This window comes from Pan troglodytes, chromosome 6, assembly GCF_028858775.2.
Source record: "Pan troglodytes isolate AG18354 chromosome 6, NHGRI_mPanTro3-v2.0_pri, whole genome shotgun sequence".
Lineage (NCBI taxonomy): Eukaryota > Metazoa > Chordata > Mammalia > Primates > Hominidae > Pan > Pan troglodytes.
The window spans coordinates 25,723,018-25,737,719 of NC_072404.2; the positions used below are offsets into that span (position 1 = coordinate 25,723,018).

The 14,702-nt window shown below is 36.7% G+C and overlaps 1 long non-coding RNA gene across 1 annotated transcript in view; it reads left to right on the forward strand.

Annotated features, from left to right (window-relative positions):
* LOC129144526 (uncharacterized) overlaps positions 1–14,702 on the forward strand; it is a 228,988-nt gene that overhangs the window by 93,480 nt on the left and 120,806 nt on the right. The window lies entirely within an intron of this gene.

Here is a 14,702-nt window from a genome sequence, read left to right on the forward strand (position 1 = left end):
GGTGGTTCCTAGAGGCTGGGAAGGGTAGGCAGGGTGGCAGTGGGGAGTGGGGATGGTTAATGGGTACAAAAATAATGTTAAGTAGAATGAATAAGATCTAGTATTTGATAGAACAGTCAGCAAAAATTTATTGTACATTTAAAAATAACCAAAAGGGAATAATTGGATTTTTTGTGACACAAATAAAAGATAAATGCTTGAAGTGATGGATACCTCATTTACTACGATGTGATTATTACACAGTTTGTGCCCATATCAAAATACCTCATAAGTATTTATACCAAGTATGTACCCACTAAAATAAAAAAAAATAATTCCTGGTTTATAGATGGTACCTAACAAAAGAATGTTATTAATAAATGTAACCAATGATAATAAGTATTAACAGCAGTATTTTATTATTACATTTTCAAAGAATATGTCTACTGCCACCTCAGTTCAATATTTATACATCATGGTTTCTGTCTTTCATCGAATTAATGATCTAAAATATAACATTTTCTATAGACATATCTGTTTTTGAAATGTGTCATTAAACAATACAGAGTCAAATATGGAAAAACTTAATAAATATATTTTGTATTAAAACATAATTTAGCAAAGATCTATTTCTAATATATAGTATGTAGATTTGTATTAAAACGTAATTAGCAAAGATCTATTTCTAATATATAGTATGTAGATATGTATTGATTTCCTTTTCCCCTCAACTGTGAATTTAGGCTAAAAATCAAAGAAAAGAGAGCCAATGAGCACTGATTAACAAGTCTTGCTGAGGACCAGAAGGCATTGTCGGCAGAAGTCATTTAGGGAGACTTGTTGCTAGGTATTGCCAACAAGTTGGTCCCTTGTGACCTGTACAAAAGGCTGCTGTAACAGAGTCTTGTGCTGGGATGGCAGGAACAATTCATGAATGTTATTTTAATACCTTAAAATACCTTCCTATATAGTGTAGCTCAGAATAAATTTCTGTTTTTAAGATATGTATCTTATTGTCTTTGTTCAGTAATGATTTTTGTTTTATACCAACTTGGTTTATATTTTTCTTTATGTTACTGGCTTTTCAGCGTTTCTTGGGCTCTTTTTAGAAATATAGATATATTCCCACTATGAACTTGAAGGGATAAGTATTATTTTGTTGTTGGTGTTGTGTCTGCAAAGATTAGCTTTGAACATTCACAATTACAATATCTACTTATTCGTAGTAGCTAAAATATTATTTTAAACGTTTAAAGAAATATACAGTTATAATCTCTAGCTTTTACTAGTGGGTACCTGATTATCAGCACATACTTTTCAATTCCATTCCTTTCTTTTGCTCCCCTCACCCCTAGTATAAGCATGGCAAATTAATACTTTCAAAAATAAGAGTCTGGATGGGACAAATGCTTTAAGCCCTCCAAATGATCTTAAATTTTTTATACAATACTTAATGTGCTTCCCATAACCCACTTTTCTATGCTTCCCTGAGAAGCACTGAGTCTAATGCTAACAATTTTAACTCAATCTACAAAGTGGTTCTTTAAATAAAAAATTATGACTGTCACACATTTGAAATTTTGTGTGCTTTTATTCTACATCAACTAGTAATCAACTACAGGCACAACTCAGAGATGTTGTGGGCTCAGTTCACATTACCACAATAAAGCAAGTATCACAATATAGCAAATCACTGAAGTTTTTAGCTTCTCAGTTCACATAAAAGTTATGTTTGCCCTATACAATAGTATATTAAAGGTACAATAGCATTATGTTTAAAAAATCAATGTGCATACCTTAATTAAAAAATACTTTACTGCTAAAAATGCTAACAATCATCTCAGCCTTCAACAAGCCATAATCTTTTTCCTGGTTGAGTGTCTTGCCTCCGTGTTGATGACTGCTGACTGATTATGGTTGTGGTTGCTGAAGGCCATGGTGGCAGTGGCAATTTCTTAAAATAAGACAGCATTGAAGTTTGCCATATCGATTGGCTTTTCCTATCACAAAAGAGCATGAAATCTTGTTTTATAGCATTTGATCCACAGCAGAACTTTCAAAATTGGAGTCAATCCTCTTAAACCCTGCTGCTTCTATATCAACTAAGTTTATGTAATATTCTAAATCATTTGTTGCCATTTCAACAATGTTCACAATATCTTCAGCAGTTCTTTTGCTATTCCTATGCCATAATCGGTGACTTCCTCCATTGAATTCCTGACCCCCTCAAAGTCATCCATGAGGGATGGAATGAACTTCTTCCAAATTCTTGTTAATATTGACATTTTGACCTCCTTCTACAAATCATGAATGTTCTTAAAGATGTTTAGAATGGTGAATCATTTCTAGGTTTTCAGTTTACTTTGCAAAGATTCATATGAAGAATTACTATCTATAGCAGCAATAGCTTTACAAAATGTATTTCTTAAATAATCTGACTTGGAAGTCAAGTGATTTCTTGATCCATGGGCCATAGAATGAATGTTGTGTTAGCACACATGAAAACAACATTAATATTTTTGCATAACTCTATTACAGCTCTTGAGTGACCAGGTACACTGTCAAGGAGCAGTAATATTTTATTTTATTTATTTCCTTTGAGATGGAGTCTCACTCTGTCGCCCTGGCTGGAGCGCAGCGGCACAATCGCGGCTCTCTGCAACCTCTGCCTCCCCAGTTCAAGTGATTCTCCTGCCCCAGCCTCCTGAGTAGCTGGGATTACAGGCATCTGCCACCATGCCCAGCTAATTTTTGTATTTTTGGTAGAGACAGGGTTATGCCATGTTGGCCAGGCTGTTCTCTAACTCCTGACCTCAGGTGATCCACCCACTACAGCCTCCTAAAGTGCTGTGATTACAGGTGTGAGCCGCAGTGCCTGGCCAGGGACCAGTCATATTTTGAAAGAAATATTTTTTCTAAGCAGTAAGTCTCAATATGGTCTTAAAAAGATTCAGGAAACCATGCTGTAAACAGATGTACTGTCATCAGGACTTTGTAGTTTTGTTTATAGATTACAGGCAAAATAGGTTTAGCATAATTCTTAAGAGCCCTGGGATTTTTGAAATGGCAAATTAACATTGGTTTCAACTTAAATTCACCAGCTGCATTAGCCCTTAAGAAGAGAGTCAGCCTATCCAGTAAATGCCAGGCATTTACTTCTCTTTAGCTATGAAAGTCCTAGATGGCATCTTCTTCCAATAGAAGGCTGTTTCATCTACATTGAAAATCTGTTGTTTAGTGTAGCCACCTTCCTCAATTATCTTAGCTAGATCTTTTGGATAACTTGCTTCAGTTTCTCCATCATCACTTGCTGCACCTTCCACATTTATGTTCTAGAGATGGCTTCCTTCTTTAATCCCCATAAATCAACCTCTGCAGCATCAATCTTTTCCTCTCAGCTCCCTCTTCTCTCTCAGCCTTCACAGAATTGAAGAGAGTTAGGGCCTTGTTCTGGATTAGACTTTGGCTTAAGGGAATGTTGTGGCTGGTTTGATCTTCTATCTAAGGGAATGTTGTGGCTGGTTTGATCTTCTATCTATACCACTAAAACTTTCTCCATAACAGCAATAGGTTTGTTTTGCTTTCTTATTATTTGTGTGTATTTACTGGAGTAGTACTTCTAATTCTCTTAAATAATTTTTTCTTTGCATTCACAACTTGGCTAACTGGTGCAAGAGGCTAAGTTTTTGACCTGTCTCAACTTTCAATGTTCTTTCCTCACTAAGCTTAATCATTTATAGCTTGTGATTAAAAGTAAGAGACATCTAACCATTTCTTTCACTTGAACAATTAAGGACCATGGCAGAGCTATTAATTGGCCTAATTTCAATATTCTTGTGTCTGAGGACATAGAAAGGCCTGAGGAGCAGGAGAGAAATGGGGGAGTGGCCATTTGGTAGAGCACTCGGAAAACACACATTCATTGATTTAGTTCATTGTCATGGTGCACTCAAACAATTACAAAAGTAACATCAAAGGTCACTGATCACAGATCACCATAATAGGTATAATAATAATAAAAATATTGTAAATAATATGAGAATTATCAAAATCTGACACAGAGACATGAAGTGAGCACATCCTGTTACAAAAAAATTGGCCCCAATAGACTTGCTTGATACAGAGTTTCCACAAACCTTCAATTGGTAAAAAACTGCAGTATCTGTGAAACACAATTAAGTTAAACAGTATAAAATGAGGTATTCCTGTATTAAGTTACTAAGTGGAGGTGTTTTAAAAGATATGAGAGACAGAAGAAAAAATCTATGCCTTGTCTTCTTGTCCACAGGGATCTCAATTTAGCTGAAAACAGAGACAAAAATGCCTTTAAAAAATAAAAATTAAAAAAGCTCATCTTGCATGTTTTGTGCATTCTGTTTCTACCTGGAACGCTCTCTTTATCCCCTTGCCTGACTCTTCCTAGCTGACTCCTTTCCTTTAAGATTCTAACTAAAGCCTGCATTTTCAAGGAGGACTTTCCTGTTCCCAGGAGACTTACCTTGAAATTTCCTTATCAATCATCTAGCAGCATTCTGCACTTTCCCTTTTATTATCACCCTTTACAGCAGTGAGTTGCTTTTTGTCTACTTTTTTGTCTACTTCTGAATTGAGAAGAAGCCCAATAAATTGAGAAGAAGTGTCAAATAAATCAATAAAAACCTTTGAAGAGTAATTTTAAAAGTTAAAAACTAAATGCCATTGACAGTTTAAGAAGGAAAATGGGGACTTTAGGCAGCGGAAAAAAAATTCATATAGAAAGTTAGGGTCTGATGTTTTTATTGGTAATAAAAATGAAGATGAAAGGTAGAATTATGCATGGTGATAAAAACTGATTGAAAGTGTGGATTCACACTTAAGGAAAAGTAAAAATTGCCATTCATTTCTGGCCTATGAGTCACATCTAGAATCAGCTTTGACCTGGTTGACGCATTACATTCTGCACATACCTAACAGCTCTAATTAATGTGTGTGCAGAGCATCAACTGAGTTGGCATTAGTAGAAAAGAACAAAACAGTTTTTTTTTTTAATGTGAAGGATAATGGTTGAGCCAGCTTTCTGTTTTATTACTGCCAAATGGCTTGATCATGGAAGCAGTGGGCATAAAAATGTCAAAGGATTATGGAAAAAGCTATTCCTTCAGTTTTTAAATGGACATAAGATACTTACAGACTTGACAACAGGAGCTATTTTTTGTTGAATTTTCAACCAATTTTATAAAGCTTTCCTCTTAAGGAAAGTTATTGGTCTCAGAACTTTTAAAATCGAAAGAAATCATCCCAGGTTGCTGAATATGACTTTTTTTTTTTTAGTTTCCTCATTCAGTAGAACATATTCTTTCCCTGATATATTGTTTCAATAGAAATTTATATTGTTTTCATGTATCAGGGAAGTATGAAAGAACTGATTATGCTGAACAGATGGCAATGCCCATTACAGAATAAGGGCCAGAACAATTTCATGCAAGTTCATATCTTTGCAATGATATTACCAGTGATTACTAAAATATAATTTTAAATTTATCCAATCATTCTGTAAGATGTACAAAATTTCTCACTTATATTTTAAATTGCTAATTATTTTGCACATTTTTATTGTCTGTTATTAGACAGAAAATCCAGAAGGATGATTGTTTTCTAATCTAAGTGCAATATTGCTTAGTTATTTGAATCTTAAAATGAGTGAACATGAGACTGTTGTAAGTCTCAACAAAGACAAATAAATAAAAGGGTAATTTATTCATTTATTTATGAATAAATTGGATTTTTTAGTGATGATCTTCATCTAATAAACATAGATCCTCAAATTCATATCAATCATTGCTCATTGTTACCATCTAAATTGGGGGATTCATAATTATTTTTCTAAGGTCTAGGTAAAAAGATTGTAGGGTCTATTAATAATTTATTTCATCACGGGTTCTGCATGGTATTCTTTTCCTCAGCCAAGATTGAAGAAGATGGAAGAAACAGCTGCAGTTTTAATACTGTATTTCTACTACTTTCAAAAGGTAACAAAGGCCTATTTGTTAGATAAAAGCTGAGATGTTGGCACTTCCAGTCATACTGTCAGTCAATGTGCCTATTTAACAACTTTCTCCATGGCCAGATAGTTTGTTAAAATGAAACTATGATTAATCTGTTTCTCTTTTTTATTATTAGGTAAACATCTTAGAAGAGTACACTTCATTCTTTAGTCCAGCACCACATAGCTTTGGTCCCTTCCATGGTTCCAAATTAGTCTTTTTTTTTTTTTTTTGAGAAGGAGTCTTGCTCTGTCACCCAGGCTGGAGTGCAGTGGCACGATCTCAGCTCACTGCATCCTTCGCCTCCTGGGTTCATACGATTCTCCTGCCTCAGCCTCCTGAGTAGCTGGGATTACAGGCGTGTGCCACCATGCCTGGCTAACTTTTGTATTTTTAGTAGGGATGGCATTTCACCATGTTGGGCAGGCTGTTCTCAAACTCCCAATCTCAGGTGATCTGCCTGCCTTGGCCTCCTAAAGTGCTGGGATTATGGGCGTGAGCCACCACGCCCTGCCCCAAATTAGTTTTTACTGTGATCATTAATGACCAAAAATCCAAAGGTAATTTCCCATCCAGTGGCGTAAAACTTTATCTCATGTACTTCTGTGACTTGAATTATGAATTATAGTCTAACAGCTCGCTCCCAGATCTATAACTCCAGACCAGATATTCCCCCTGAGGTTCTGATTCATATGTCCAAATGCCTATCGGGCAACTCAATTTGGATCCCTATAGAAAATGTAAGCCCCACAAGTCCAAAACCACTTAGTTCCTTTATCTGTAAAATTGGATGGTGAAAGTTCCTAATTCACAGAGACAGTAGTGAGAATTAAATAACAATCCCTACCATATATAAAGCAGTCAGTAATATTAGTTATTATTATTATTATTGTTATCAATGTCCATATTATTATTCCTAGTTGATGACTTGATTCCAGTTCATACCTCGTCCCTTGGACATCTCATTTTCTCAGTGGGTTCTCTTCAGTCTCCTTGCTGTTAATCCTCCAGGCTAAGCAGTGTCTTAAATGTGAAGTCTTTAAATCATATTCTAAGCCAGTATGATATAATCAATATTAAAACAGCATCTCTGACAAGGCAGTCACTTCAAAATTGCTAACAGTTTTATGGATTATCCTGAGAAGAATGACTTATACAATTAGTTTATGACTCAACACTCAAAAAGATGCAATATCTATACAAACTTTTCAGTCTCTTCTCTTTGAAAAATTAGCCACATCATATTCTATTTAAAAGTTTAGCATCCTGTAAGTCTCTGGGTAACTTTACATTTTATATTTCTTTAATCTGTTCTCATTTTTTTTGTTTATTATTTGTCTAAAATGTTAATTTCATTACATGTTGGATAACCAGGTTAACTATGATGGGAAAGTAGACCAAAAGTATTTTGGGGGTAATGAAGAATGAACAGGTAATTTTAGGTTTGTGTTACCAGAAAAAGAGAAATGATAGAAAAGTGGATATAACAACAAAAGTCATTCATTTTCAGGAGGTCTGGTAACCCAGAATCCTTGTTTACAAAATATGTGTTTTGACTGTGAGGTACAGAATTATCACATTTATATATCATCTGTGTCCCTTAAAAATATAAACTATATTCATAACTAAATTTTAAAAGTATTCCCTCTTTTAAAACAAGTAAATAAATAGACCAATGGATGGTTCATATCTTTATTTTGTTACTTGATTCCCAATCTTACAATAGCTCTTCTCAGATTATTCTCAACTTTACAAGATAATTTGGAGTTACTGCTTTTCAAAATCCTTTGGTAATTGCTTGTGCCTAAATCATGCCACCTTATTCCATGGGATCCATTAATATTTGGGTAACTAGACAAGGGTATTTAGCAATCCAGGGATGCAGATGCTGTGAAATGGGTTTTCACAGATACGGAGCTGCAGCTTAACGTTATCTTCAGAGAGACAGAAAGCGGAGTCTAGAGAGAAAGCATAGTAATTTAAAACAACTGACATCCCATAGCCCTCCTAAGAAAAGTCATATCCGTTTGGACACATGCCAGAATTCCCTCTGAATTGCTTTTCATAAAGCCCTCAGATTCCTAGTTCTTAATAAGCTCTGTTCACTAGTTATCATAGATACATAATTTTTCCATAACCCTGCTGTCTTTCCTGCAGATTACTTGAGCATATGCTGATTTTGGCTCTGTTACAAACAAAATAAAATCCTTTATTCCTTGAGCTCAAACCCTCCAATATATAATTATTCTTTTAGAACAGTATGTTCACTTTATGTACTTGTCTAGTCACAAAGTTACTTAGTTTCCTAAGCCATTCGCAAAATTTCTGGCTCTATAGCCATAATAAATTGTGAAACAATACTAGAGGGGCAAAAATATTTATAGGAATAATCTTTCAAAAGAAAAAATCTTGAGTGTGATGGTTCTTTGCACATTATCTTAAGTAAATCATCAGAGCCTGCTTATTTTTCTTTTATTCTTGTTGAAATTCAGGCATGGAGATAACATTGAAATTCTGGCCAAATCAGCTGTTGCTGAAATTTATAGAACAGATTTGGAGTTACCAATTTAAACTTCATAGTTGGCTGAGAATCCAGCTGTGTTGGCTCAGTCAGAGAATGCAATGGAAGGTTGGACTGAAATCATCTGATACCATCCACGAAGGGGTCTAGAGACTGGGAGGGAGGAGGGAATATGCAAATTAAAACAAAACAAAACAACAAGCCTCAAGAGAGAATAGTTCCTTTGCTGATAGTAATGGTAATTTTTTCACATTAGAAAATCTCATCATTGACATGAAAGGAAGGGAGTTTTAGCTTTAACTGTAGAAATAACTAATTTGGTCTTCTATTTATGTGGTTTGGGGAAAGTAACAGAGTACCCTAACCCCCATATCCCAGAGCTGAGGGAAGCTGGCTGCTTTACACAGCGAGCCAAATGGCCAATTACATGAGTGTGAAAAGGCACCACGCCAAATGCAAACACATTTTCTGTGGTGGCTATTTTTCACTCTGTGCTATATCTTTTGACCTATTTCTACTTGATCCATTATCTTAAATATTCACATTCTTAAGGATGATACATCTGAATACTATGCAAATATTTTCTTCATTTCCAAGTTGGATAAAAGAAGACAAGATTCTGACCCTGAAATAAAGGCTAAGCCTCTTGGCAAGCTCAGACGTGGTTTGTCAAGTTCACGTTTCCTGCCTTGCTAGCAGTGCCTGTTCAGTTTCTTGACTAGAGAAGTCTGGTCGTACTTCACATGTGCCGAGGTTCTAGGTGGCACTTCTTAACCACCATTCACAGTGAAATAGACCTTTAAAGGGAAATCGTCTTCTCCTCTTTCTTTACAAAATCATAAATGGGTTCTAGGAATGCCTGATCCTCTGGTTCCTGCAGTCCCCAAATTCCTAAGAAGAATCTCGATTCTTAGTGTGTACACACATACATGCACACAGAAGTTCACACACAGTGCACAGGGGTATGGTGGAGCTGATTTAAAGGTTATGGGTAGAGAAGTGGTTACTCCCTCAAGAGGGAAATTACTGTGCCTGGCTAGAAAGCCAAGCCATAATCACATGCTGGGTTGCGCCCCCTGGTGCTTCTACTGAGTATCCCTCATTTTCTATCCTAAGACCAGAAGAGGAAATGGTAAGGGGCCGAGGGAGTCAACAGGACAGGAGAGAGGGGTTTGCAGACCTTTAAAATCCAGCGCTACAACACTTCTTTGGGTAGCTATCCAGAGACCCAAAATATTTTTCCCCAAGGTAGTGCATAAGCCTCATTTGACTTTGGTACTTGGGTTGAACTTTGAGTTGAGTTGAACCTTGCTGCCATGTTCACTATAAAATGTATACTAATGGGGTAGTTATGTTTGAGAGTTACCAGCCTTTACCTGTCTGTGACTTGCTACAGGCTTCCATGGAGTAAGAAACATTCCTACTATTATGGTCATTTATTAAATATATTTGCAGAAAAAGGTTTTTACCTTTTCAAAGCACTTTAACATTTGTTATCTTATTTAAACTTTGCAAACCTTTGAAGCAGTTGGGGTAGGAATGAGAATTTCCACTTTGAAAGTAAGTAAATTGAAAGAAAGTTGACCCTGAGGATAGGCCCCACAATCTAAGGTACTGGCTAAATATTCAGGGAAAGGTGTTCACACTGGGGTAGAGACATCAGCAGGCAAGCTTAAAATTGAGTAGAAGAGAATGCCAAACGAAACCAATTAAAGATGTTTTTTGGGTCCAAGTGAATTGCATGATGTTGAGAAGAGTGGAAACTTAAAAGGTCAAAATCAAGGTAAATAAAGGAAGAAAGTAGAGTGTGATACACTACACTGTCTTCTGTTTCCTTGGCTTTCAACCTGGGGTGATTTTTTACCACCAGCAGACCCTTGGCAATATCTGGAGATATTTCTGGTTATCAAAACTTGGTGGGGTGGGGAGTACTGTTGGCATCTATCAGTTAGAAGCCAAGAATGCTGCTAAACCTTCTACAATGTGTAGGACAGCCCCCTACAAGAAAGAATTATCTAGCCCAAATTGTCAATAGTACTGAGATTGAGAACCCTGATCTGTAATATTTAGAGTAGTTATCTGGTGAATGGTAAGTCACCTTGATTTAAAGCGAGAAACTTAGAATGTCTGACATAAATTCTACCACTCTTGGATACCCTCTGATTTGTTTCCTTAGGAGGTAGATCAGGCTGTAATAGGTTGGATGGAGTGAAAGGGTTAAAGAGAACCACGTGCCATTTGTCTGCTCTGTGTTCACTCTGTATGAAAATAAGCTATCTAGATATGGCTTTCTCTTTATTTTACATGCTAAAGAATACTGTTTTATAAAAAATTTATGTATTTTTATTAAAATATAGAGTGGAGTTATTTGAGATATACTTGTTGGCCCCTTTATTTGGAAGGGTTATATTTTTAAAATTATATTGTGTCAAATTGCAGAAACGAACTACTTTTGTAGAGCGGATGCTAAATAAATATTCACTTCTGTATTTCCTTTTTCATTTGCTCACTAAAAGCATGTACATCCAGAGATTCAAGTGAGCACTGGCTGTAGAGAAAGCAAGCAAAGTATAATTAAGTGGGAATCTATGGCTTTACTGACTGCCTCTACTGAAAGCAATTGTGTCCTGCTTTTTTTTTTTTTTTTTTTTTGCCTAATACTCATTTGCAAGGTAGCTTTCTGCCAACAGCATCTTTCCCATGCTGGAAAATTGGACTTCTGCTTTGAGCACATTTAAAAAGAGACGTTTTGTATTTTCTTTTTGTTTTATTTAGATGTGCTAAACATACATAACTGCAAAAAATGGGACAATGAAATTAGGAAACATAGGTTTACTTATTACTTACTAGAAAACGCCCACCCCAAGGTTAGTTAAGGCAGGCAATCACTTGCCCGCTATGATCTAGACTTGTGATGCTCAATTTGATAGTCAAGTGTGGAGCTACTTAAGTTAAAATTTAAAAAATTAAAATTAATTAGAAACTTGACTCCTCAGTGGCACCTGCCGCATTTCAAATGTTAAAATAGTGGGTAGTAACCATCATAATGGGCAGTGCAGATAGAGAATATTTCATTATCACGCAACGTTCCACTGGACAAGGTTTCTTCAGTTGAGTGGATTCAACAATTGATGATAGTGTGGGGACAATGTTGAAGTCTGGAGCTTTTCTTTTCTTTTCTTTTCTTTTGTTATTTGTTTTTTGTTTTTTGAGAGGGAGTCTCGCTCCGTCGCCCAGGCTGGAGTGCAGTGGCGCGATCTCGGCTCACTGCAAGCTCCGTCTCCCGGGTTCACGCCATTCTCCTGCCTCAGCCTCCAGAGTAGCTGGGACTACAGGCGCCTGCCACCACGCCCAGCTAATTTTTTGTATTTTTAGTAGAGACGGGGTTTCACCGTGTTAACCAGGTTGGTCTCGATCTCGTGACCTCGTGATCCGCCCATCTCGGCCTCCCAAAGTGCTGGGATTACAGGCGTGAGCCACCGTGCCCGGCCGAGCTTTTCTTTGAGCATGCAAAATGCTCCCGCACAGCCACTTGAAGTCTCTACCCAGGAGGCAATAACTATAAAGACCTCATCATATTTTTATTTAATTCATCTAATAATTACTTATTCAATCCCTGCTCTAGGTTAGGCACAATTGTAGGCATTGGGGAAAGAAATGAACAAAACCAAAAATGCCCTTGTTTTCAAAGGGGTTGAATTTGAATGTAGAAGACCAAAGATTTATTGTTAAAAATGTAAATTTATACATATACATACATACATATATAAATTATACATCCAGGAAATGATCACTGTTAGGAAGAAATATCAGAGTGTGAGGGAAGGATACTATTTCCAATAAAGTTCTCAAGGATACCCTTTTGAGGAGGTGATACTTAAGTAGAGTCCTAAAGGCAGTGAGTGGTGTGATTAATGGAACTATCTGGGGCAAGGGCATTTCAGACCCAGGATATAAAAAAATGCAAAGGCTCTGAGGTAGGAACATTCTTGTCAAGTTAAAGAAAGCCAAAGGAGGCCAGCAGTGCTGGAGCAGAACAAGTAAGAAGAGCAGTAGTAAATGAGGTTGGTTATAGGCAATGGCTGGCATATGTATTTATTAGGTAAAGGCCAAGCGCGGTGGCTCATGCCTGTATTCCTAGCACTTCAGGAGGCTGAAGCGGTTGGATCACTTGAGGTCAGGAGTCCAAGACCAGCCTGGCCAACATGGTGAAACCCCGTCTCTACCAAAAATACAAACATTAGCTGGGTGTGGTGGTGTGTGCCTGTAATCTCAGCTACTCGGGAGCCTGAGGCAGGAGAATCGCTTGAACCTGGGAGGCAGAGGTTGCAGTGAGCCAAGATCATGCCACTGCACTCCAGCCTGGGCCACAGAATGAGACTCTGTCTCAAAAAACAAACAAACAAACAAAAAACAGGCCGTGGTAAAAATTCAAATTTTGTTCTAAGAGAGATTGGATACCTTTTTAGTATTTGAGTGCTGAAATGACATGATCCAATTAACATTTTTTAAAGTATCCTTTGACGGCTGTATGGGGGAGAACACTACAAGTTTGCAAGAGCTGAGACAGTGTGACTGGTTAATAAGGCATTGCTACAAACTGGGCAGGAAGTGGTGGTGGCTTAGAGTGTTGTCATTGGAGGAGATGAGAAGGGTTCAATTAGAAAAATACATTAAAGAATTAACAAGATGTACTAATTAACTAAATGTAGAATCTAAAATAAAGGCAGGGTTCAAGAGTGACACTAAGGTTTTGCTTGAACTGGGTAGATGGCAGTATGACATTTACTGAGATAAGGGAGTTTGGAGGAATAGCAAGTTTGGAGTGAGTGTGGTAATCAAGAGTTCTCTGCAGAGGATATTTAATGTGAGATGCTCACTAAACATTCAAGAGAATATTTTCAAAAAGTTATTGAATATATACATCTGGAGGTCAGAAAAGAGGTTGGAGCTGATTACATAAATTTGTATATTAACTGCACATATATGGTATTTAAAGCTGTGAAGTTAATGGAGATCACAAAAGGAGTAATTGTAGTTAGGGATGAAATACCCAAGAACTGAATCCTGGGGCAGTCCATTTTATAGAAGTGGAAAGGAAAAGGGAAGGAAGTAGAGGAGACTATTCATGTAGGAGAAAATCAGGAGTATGTATCCCAGAGAACAAGTGAAAATTTTATATTAAAAAGGAGAATGGTGAATTATATCAAATGCTTGCAATAAGCTGAGCAAGATGAGAAATGAAAAGTTTCCATTGCATTTGGCAATGTACAGGTTCTTAATGAGAAGTTTCAGTGGAGGACTGGGGACTAAAGCCTGTTCCAGGGGCTTTAAAAAGGAAACAAGAGGTTGTAGGAGGATAGGAAGTGGTGTAAGGAAGTATCCATACCTCTTTTTGAGGAGCTTTGTTATAAAGAGAACATAGAATTCTTATAGTAGCTGAAAGTTTATGTGGAATTTCTGGATTTGTTTGCTTTAATAAAGGAGGAACTACCATATGCTGATTAGATGATGCAGAAGAGGGAAAAAGTGGATGGTGTGGGAGAAATAGAGCATAATTTCAAGAAAAAAGATGAGAACACCAATGGCTTTGAGGCTACCCAAATCCAGAAGGCCTTGACTCAGGAGCTGTTGAAAATACTAAAATAATTTACAATACTAAAGTGAGCTATACTTCAAAGCATACTAAGAGTTCATAAGGGAAAGATAAGGTCAACCCCCCTTAATGCTCAAAGACAATCATCTCTAAATTGAAAGTTAATGGCCTGTTTGCATCTTCTCTTTCTACCTGCCTTCCTACCATTTCCTGTTGTGTGTTGGACTGGGCATACAGCTAAAGGAGACTGATAAAGATAGTGCTTGATGGTGCAAGCTTGATGTGTTGAGCTTGGCTTGAGATGATGCATTAGCTCGCCAGTATTCATGTTCTGCTTCATGACTAGGACTCTGTAAGATGCACTGGCTTCCTTATATTATAAAAGGCTGCCAAGATGAGAACTAATGGTGAACATTTTAGGAACTATAACACCCAGAACTTATATATCATAGAATTGGTAATAAAATAATTTATAATATTATTGGCCCAGGGGTAGCCAAAGATCAGAAAATATTAATTCACTATTTCATCTGTTTCAAAAAAATACTTAAAAGATGCTAAGCAATTATTATTTAGGATAATT